Source organism: Schistocerca piceifrons, chromosome 1 (assembly GCF_021461385.2).
Source record: "Schistocerca piceifrons isolate TAMUIC-IGC-003096 chromosome 1, iqSchPice1.1, whole genome shotgun sequence".
In the NCBI taxonomy this organism is placed as follows: Eukaryota; Metazoa; Arthropoda; class Insecta; order Orthoptera; family Acrididae; genus Schistocerca; species Schistocerca piceifrons.
In genome coordinates this window covers 842,988,046-842,997,171 of record NC_060138.1, presented here as the reverse complement: position 1 = coordinate 842,997,171, position 9,126 = coordinate 842,988,046, and positions in this window count along the sequence as shown.

Here is a 9,126-nt window from a genome sequence, read left to right as displayed (position 1 = left end):
CATCGGTAGCCAGAAGGAGAACTCCTTCCAAGACCGAGAGGCGGTCTCGTAGAAGAAAATAATTACGAAGAGGGTCCGAGGCCCGGCCCGGAGGGCGGGAAGACCACCCCTGCTGAATGAGGTGAACTACTTGCCGGAGAACCGGGTCAGCCGCCGTTTCCCTGGCGACTCGAGAACTAGTGATCGGGAAGCCATCAACCGCTTGGCGGGACGCCACATCCAAATGAAAACACATAATCTCCTCTCGATCGAACGTAGGATCCGGGCCCACCGGAAGACAGGAAAGAGCGTCAGCGTTGGCATGCTGTCCTGTAGGGCGAAAATGAATGTCATAATGGTACTTAGAGAGGAACAAGGCCCAGCACTGTAGTCTGTGGGCCGCCCTATCCGGAATCTGAGAGGCGGGACCAAATAACGATATTAACGGCTTATGGTCAGTGATTAACTGAAACTTTGTGCCATACAAGAAAGGGTGAAACTTGGTAACAGCGTAAACAATGGCCAAAGCCTCCTTTTCCACCTGGGAGTAATGGGCCTGCGCGGGACTAAGCGTTTTAGATGCAAATGCCAGTGGTTGCTCGGAACCATCTGCGGTGCGATGGGCCAGGACCACCCCCACCCCATACTGCGAAGCGTCTGTAGCCAGGACCAACGGCTTATGGGGATCAAAAGTAGCCAAACAAGGGGCTGACGTGAGGAGGCCCTTCAACGAGGTGAACGCTCGCTCGCATGCACGCGACCAATCAAAAGGAACACCCTTGTGCAGAAGGCAGTCCAGGGGGTGGGCTATAGTGGAAGCCCTGGGAATGAACCGGTGGTAATAGGCTATCTTGCCTAAAAAAGCTTGTAACTCTTTCAGCGAAGCGGGCCGAGGAAGGTTGACGATACCTTGGACCAAACTTCCTAGTGGCTGGATGCTATGCCGAGATATGGTGTAGCCCACATACTCAATGGACGGTTGGAAGAAGGTTGACTTATGCAGGTTGCAACGCAAGCCCACAGACCTGAATTTGAGAAAGAGGGTGCGAAGGTTGTGCAAGTGTTCCTTCGTGCAGCGGCCCGTGACAATTATGTCATCCAGGTAATTAATACAATGAGGGATTGTCGACGTGACATGCTCAAGATAACTCTGGAATATCGCCGGGGCACTGGATATTCCAAAGGCAAACCGCTGGTATTGGTAAAGGCCAAACGGAGTGTTGACGACCGCCAGCCGTTTGGAGTCCTCTTCAAGTGGTATCTGATGATAAGCCTCCGACAGATCGATTTTCGAAAAATATTGGCCTCCCACCACAGCGGAGAACAATTCATCAGCACGAGGTAAAGAATAGGTGTCCACCACCAATTGTGAATTAATGGTGGCCTTGAAATCGCCACAAAGACGTAATTTTCCTGAGGGCGTCCTTACAATAACGAGCGGCGAAGCCCACTCACTGGAAGAAATGGGAAGAACGACCCCTAGGGCTGTCAGCCGGTCTAGCTCTTCCTTTACTTGAGGGCGGAGAGCCAAGGGGATCCGCCTCGCGCGTAAAAAACGCGGGCGAGCCGACGCCTTCAACGTTAAGTGAGCTTCAAAATCTGAAACACGCCCCAGGCTCTCCTCAAAAATATCTGGAAAATCTGAGATCAAAGATTCCAATGATTGATAGGGAACGTCTTCGGAGACCAACTGTATGGTGTCAGCGATAGAAAAACCGAAAGCTTGAAAGGCATCCAGGCCAAAAAGGTTAGCGGAGCTCGCATCACTGACAACAATAAAAGTAATAGGCCGAGTGACTGATTTGTAAGTCACGTCGGTAGTGAATTGACCCAACAGGGGAATGAACTGTTTACCATAACCGCGTAGACGCCGGTAAACTGGCGCCAACGGGGGCGATCCAAGGTCGGAATAAGTTTGTGCATTCAACAACGAAACTGCCGCGCCCGTATCTACTTGCAGTTGTAACCGGCGCGACCGAACCGACACCTCGATAAAGAGTTTGCGTGCTGATGCGTCGGGAGCCTGGCCCGATGAAACTTCCTGAATGTCAACGTCCATGTCCGCTTTACCTGCTTCCTTCGATTCTTTTGAGGGTGAGCGGCAAACTTTAGCAATTTGACCTTTTTTATTACATTTGTGACAAACGGCCCAACGCTGGGGGCACTCTGACCGATCATGATGTATATAGCACGACGCACAGGACGGCAACAGGGGCCGGCGGCTGGAACTTTGTTTACGCGCCGTGCGGGAGCGGCCGTAACGGCCGGAGTGTACCGCTCGCACGTCGTCGACCCCGGACACAGTGGACGCGGCCGCGCCGCCCTGAACCTCCGCGACGTCGCACCACGCTTCCAGCTGTTGACCTGCTGCGTGAGAGACTTCATACGATTGAGCAATGGACAGGACTTCCTCGAGGGAAGGGTCTTCTATCTGCAGGGCCCGTTGCCGGACCTCCCTATCAGGGGCCGAACGAACAATGACGTCGCGTACCATAACGTGGGCATACAACTCTCGCGACTGCTCCGTGACGAAATGACACTTGCGACTAAGACCGTGCAGGGTAGCTGCCCACGCCCGGTAAGACTGATGGGGCTGTTTCTTGCATTGATAGAACTCGACCCTAGCCGCCATAACATGCGTGCGGCGGCGATAATATGAAGACAGCAAGGAACACAATGGGTCAAAAGACAAGGACGAGGGTTCCTGCAACAGCGCTAGCTGCCGCAAAACGTGATACAGCGAGGGAGATATCCAAGACAAGAAGAGAGCACGACATACCTCCGCATCGGCAACATGAAACGCCTGGAAATGCTGCCGAAGGCGATGTTCATATGCGTCCCAATCCTCCACCGTCTCGTCATACGGGGGAAAGGGAGGAGGGAACTGCGCCGGAGCAGACGGCGTGGAGAGCAACGCCGGAAGCACTTGTTTCATGGTGGCCATGAGCTCCGTCTGCTGCGCAACCAAAACCCGCACCAAATTCTCCATGCCGTGGAGAAGCTGCGAAACCGGAACAACGACGCAACACGCGAAAGAACGACCCTACTCGTCGCCAATTGAGTAGTAACACTGTTCACGTTTCCGTCGCACTTCACTTAGTGTAGACCGGGAACTGTCTGCTAGATCTGCCCGATGTGAACTGACTGGACCCGGTCCGTGCTGCCGGAGTTGTTGTTATGCTGGCAGAGGTCGCGTCCGAATTCTCGCGTGCCCTGTGGTGGACGGGACTCTACTTGCAGCAACTACCGTCCGTGACGCGCCGTGCCAATGTGCGCCTCCCACGATCTTTCTGGTGGCTACAGCATTTAACACCTGTAGAGATGTCTACATCAGACTGAAATTTTAACAAATGTAAAGTTACACTGTGAGCAGGCAATAGTCAAAATTATGAGCAGACGTGCCCAAGTCATGTCTGCTCATACTGTTGACTATTACCTGCTTGTAATGTAACTTTACAGTTGTTGAAATTTCCTTGTGATGAAGACATCTTTAGAAGTGTCGAAACCTTATGCAACCGGTTGGCTGTGGTATTCCCCAGTTCAAACTTATATACGGTTGCTGGGAAACATCCATGTTCAAAACTGTAGTAATGTAGGAATTTCTTCTGTGCCACTACTTGACACATAAGATTGAATCACCTTTCGGTGTTCTTTCTTGACCAGTATACACAGCTTATGTAGTTTTTCCTAAAAGAATCCTTTGTGGTTGCTGTATACAGGCATCTAGAGCCAGCACTTTTGGTCATGCTGGCCTACCAAAAGCACTGATAGATGTCTCTATTGTCAAGGTATGGTGATTTGCTGTAGCAATTGTTGCAGACAAGTTAAAGCAACAACCATTATATTTTCAATAGGTACATTGATAATAATCTCAGAAGCTGTTGTTACCTTTTCATTCTTTGAAACTGAGAACCGGTCAAATTCATACACATTATTTACATATATATTACGAAAAAGAACAACAAGGTACCTTTTTATGTTCAGAAACATGTTGCATTCTCATCTCTCCCAGCACTATCTGACTACATTGGCTAGGGTATTCCATAGTGCTAGTTCATTTGTTGCCATTCACCTTGTTGCATATACTAGTAGGGCACTCTCTGATGTTTCCATCCATACCTGTTTGTCTCTATTTTTTATTGTATCTTTGAGTCTGCATGCATTTGAGTGTGTGTGTGTGTGTGTGTGTGTGTGTGTGTGTGTGTGTGTGTTCATAGTCACCTCACTTTGTGCATCACTGACAATGTCTCTGCCTCCATCTTGTAATTGAGGAAAGGTCAATTTGCTTGTTTGGCTGAGTGCATGTTGGTGGGATGAGGTGCTCACTTAGGAGGACAGACACTGCACCAGAAATGACGGAGTGTTAGACAGTCTGAAATAAGGTTTCTTCCAGCTCTTAGAAAATCTATAATAAATAGTAGTTACATAATAAAGCAAATCTAAATACACCAGCAATCTCAGAAAAATGAGGCTCATCCAGCCAGATAATAATATTTTCAACACTCAATTAACCTATAAAACTCTCCATCCTACTCTTCCATCTTGAATACCTCTGAATATGCTACATTAACCACAAACTTGATACTGACTACCCGCAAGTTTCACACCTACTTTCTGATTCTGGTGCTCTACAGCATCTCTAACGCCACATTGCCCCAATACTACACCTCCACACTCTCCACAACCTCTCCTAATGAAATTTCAATTGCCTCCCTTTACCTGACCATTAAATCTGCCCTTATATATATACCCATTCTACCTGATCTAGAAGCCATCCCTCCTCCCCGCATCAGGGCTCCCTTCCTCACTAGTCCCCTCCACTCACATTCTAAGGCTTGGTTCAGCACCACGTCACTTTTCACTCTCCCAAATCTCTCTTCCAAACATATAACCACACCAGTCCCCCACCCATACTCAACCTCAAGTGCTATAATTTGCCGATATCCTTATGCCTGGCAGTCTGTATCCACTCATCACTTTCACTCCTGTATGTATCTATTTTAATCAAGCAACATACCAACATTTTTTCTTTTAACTTCTGCAACTGACCATCTGTCTTTCTTGTGCGAAAAATTCATTGCCCATTCATTTTTGTATTTATTTCAGTTAATCAAGAACTCAGTCTTCTATCTTTTAGTTTGTGTACCTTACTACTGCCTTTATAGTGTGTAAACCACTGTTTTTTTCGATCTCCATGTACAATTTTTAATGTGTCTTAAAATTATACAATATTTTCACTGAATTGCAGAGAACTGTATCTGCTGACAGCCCCCACCCCCTCCCAAATGGGATGAGGGACGCAAAATAACAAAAAAGGAAAGAAACAGAAAAAATGCTGCATTGTGGCATCATGGTTCAGTAGGCAAGAGCTACTCCTATGATCCTAGAACTCCTGTGTTCCAACCAACTCTAATAGTGAGTGTTTATAATTAAATGGATTCCGTTCAGAGTGCTGCAGTGTGGGTTGTATGCATTGCAGGACGCTGAAACACCATAGAAATGTTCATTAATCAGTGTGCTCATGGAGTATGCTGAAAAAAATAGTTGCACTTTCTGCCACAAGGTGAAAATATGATGCTTGTAGCGGGACTTTGAATTTCGCCGCGCTACACTCGCTCCCTCAGATAAAAATATCCCGTCGCAGCGGTATGAGCGCTCGACGGCAGAGAGAAAATACTAAAATTGTTAACTCTTTTTTGTTTTTTATTCCGTTACAACTGTCTCTTGTTAGCCGAAGCTTAAGGCAGACGTGATCTGATGCTGACGTAAAAAACTTAATGGCTAATCTTGATCTGATTGTAATGTGTAGACATTGTGAAAGTTGTTAAGAAATTCGGAGAATGGAAGTAGCAAAGTAAATTAAATTGCATACAGTACCAAGATGATTTTAACTGGTATAAATTAGTGATTCCTGGACTATTGCAAGATTTCGGAGCAGATTTTTCACGCAGAAGTGAAGGAGATTTTTGAAGACCTGGACGCCGCCGAAAGAAGGCATGTTAACCTGGTAAAGAATGAACTCTAAGCTACGCCATTTCCCCCTGTCAGTTACATTTTGTTATTCTCTGTCATTTTTCAAAATTTTTTGTAGTGGAAATTGGTTTAACTTTTGCTCAAAAACGCCACAAGGACCACCCCAACAATAGCTTTTTCGAATAACGAAGTCCGATAGCTTTTCTGTAATACGAAGTCCGATTTGCATTTCATTCATTCCCTTTTTCACGGTCTCTCATCTCCATTTATTTTTTTATTAACCACTACAACTGGCTCCCGCGACAGGACGCAGTTTTCGGATGTGTCGTTTTTGAGCAAATTTGAAACTTTAATTTGTATTTTTTCCCAACAGAGAATATCAAAAAATCCTGAACTTTAAAGGGTAACTAAAACATCAACTTTATTGTACCTAAGCAAATGACTATACTACAATATTGTAAAGAATTTTTGTAACTAATTCAATCTGTTTTTCTTTGCATGGCATATGTTGATGCAAAACTGTTATTTTGAGGACTTTTGGTGATTATCCGATGGAGATATATTAAGAAAATCCATATTTTGACGAATACGATTTACGCAGAAGTGTTTGACCAGCCGCTGCAGGACAGAAAATTTAATGGTGAGTCACACAATTATGTTTCATTCAAGCATTCAATAGCCAACTGCAGAATCCATTTTTCCCTTTCCACACATCCTGTAGTTTTCTTCTAGATTTTTCCAAAATTATCTATCTCTATTGTAGTTTGTGGTAATTATAGTATTGTTGTAGCATATGAAGATCGTGAATTTGACCGCCAGTCATTTGTTACGAAAAATTTTGTCCGCCCTGCTGCAGCTTTCTCAATCATTGTTTGCAATAGAGTAACCATTTACATTGACGAGAAAATATTTCAACCTAAATTTGAGTCAAATTTTTATTAATCAGACTTATATTATTCCCTTTTTGACTTACGATTATACATTCTATTACAATGGAACGCGGTAAGGTAGAGATAGTTTCGGCAGATGAGTTAAGTGAAGTAGATTCATCTTTCAACCAACAAGAAAGTGCGCGTTCCCCTCTATGGACCAGTTCACAGATCAATGCAATGATTTTGCCTCAAACTCGCAACATTTGTGATAATACACAGATGGCGACTTTAAATGACGAAATGTGGAATGGACGCGAGACTAGACCGTCAGCGCCATTGTTAACATCAATGTCAGAACCGAATATGAGACAAATTCAGCAATGTGACACAAATCGAAAACAAGAAACTGACAAACTGGACCGACTATTCGAGTTATTTGCAGACATGAAACGAGACGTTAGTCAAAAAATTGACGCAAAACTGGACGCACTTGGTCAGGACTTTAAACAAAGGCTAGATAAAAGCGACGAAAAATTTGACGTATTAAATCGTACTATGACCAAAAATTTTGAACGAACGACAAAACAGATCACAGAATTAAATAACACCACTCAACAGCTCAGCCAGCGATTTGAGACATTGTCCGATCGAGTAAATAAACAGGAAGAAACTTTGGTTACATTCACACATGAAACAAAAAACAATATCACCCGATGTGAGAATCAGTTAACTCAAATACTTAATGTGCAGCAGGAAGTGAACACTCGTGTGGAAGAGTTAGCTCAGGCTCAAACTTCAGCTAGCTCCACCCAAGAAAAGCTGACTGAAGAAGTGGGAAATATTACCCAACAGCTCACAATGGTAGTTCTTGAACAAACCCACCTCAAAGAAAAGATAGAAAAATTAGAAGACCGAGCGGACCTCGCGTCACTAAACAGCGACACCAACATGGCCGAAAGAATTGTACATGAATGTAAATCGTGTGACGACTATCTGGACAAAAAACTTGAAACAATTACAGAAGACATACTTTCAAAAACAAAGACACATGTTAAAGACGAGACAAAACACATACAAAACGAAGTGACAAAATTACGAGACAATGTTGTGCCGTGTTTGGCGATAGGTGCAAACGCATCGTCAGGGAACGACAAAACAGCTAAAACCATGGCTAATGACACAGACAGAACACCTATTGTGGAATCACCTATTACAAGTAAAAATTACAATGTGCCGCTTTCTTTTCCACCAAACGAGCAATATTACGTTACGACACCTAGAGTAGCAAGTGACACAAACTACGTCAATACAGTTATGCCAACCGGCATGGCCGATGACACGTTTGTAAGACATGGGTATTTCCAGACATTTTCCAGTGAGGACAAGCACAAAGTCCACCCTATTGTGTTTATTAGATCATTTGACGGTGTTTTTCCATGTAGTTGGTCAGAAGTCGATAAAATCAGGTACGTCACCAATCTCATGAGAGGACGAGCAGCTAAGTGGGGTGCCGCTATGAAACGGCGGTGCCTTACGTTTGAACAGTTCGAACAAGCCTTCTTGGACGAATTCTGGTCCGAGAATGAGCAACAGAGTCTAAGGAGAGAAGTGTGCAACCCCGAGACCTATGACCCTAAAAAAGAGACATTAAGACAATACTTTGAGAGGTACTTAGACAAGACACTGTACTGGTCCAAACCAGCCGACTTGCCAGCTATAATTGAAACTTTAAAGAGCCACTTACCCTTTCCATACCGAGACAGATTAATAGGAGTACCGGAGAATGACGTTAAGACTTTCTTAAACTTCTTAGATCAAATGGACGTAGTTTACAGAGGCGATTCACGCCATTCAAATTTTACGCATATTAGGAAACAAAATCAGTACCCACCCCAAAGTAATCGTAGTGACGGTGGTTGGTGGAACCATCCGTCCGCGCCGCGACACAATACGATGCCTGCGCGCGAAACATACTCAAATGGAAACGTGTGTGACGGTAGGAACAACCGCAGAAATTCGTGGAATGATAATAACAACAATAATTATCACCCATATCAAAATGGTAACTACATGCAAAATGAAAATCACAGACAGTACAACAACAACCGCAATGGGAAACGTGAGAATAACCGGTTCAACACGGGCTACTTTGACAGGAACATGACATATAACAGACATAATTACCACCAAAACAATAACAGTCCCAACAATCACCGATAGAATATGTGGAACACACAAAATTCACGCATGACAAATCATAACCCTCCATGGAATCCGCCGCCGTTCCCCAGTACAGTTATGC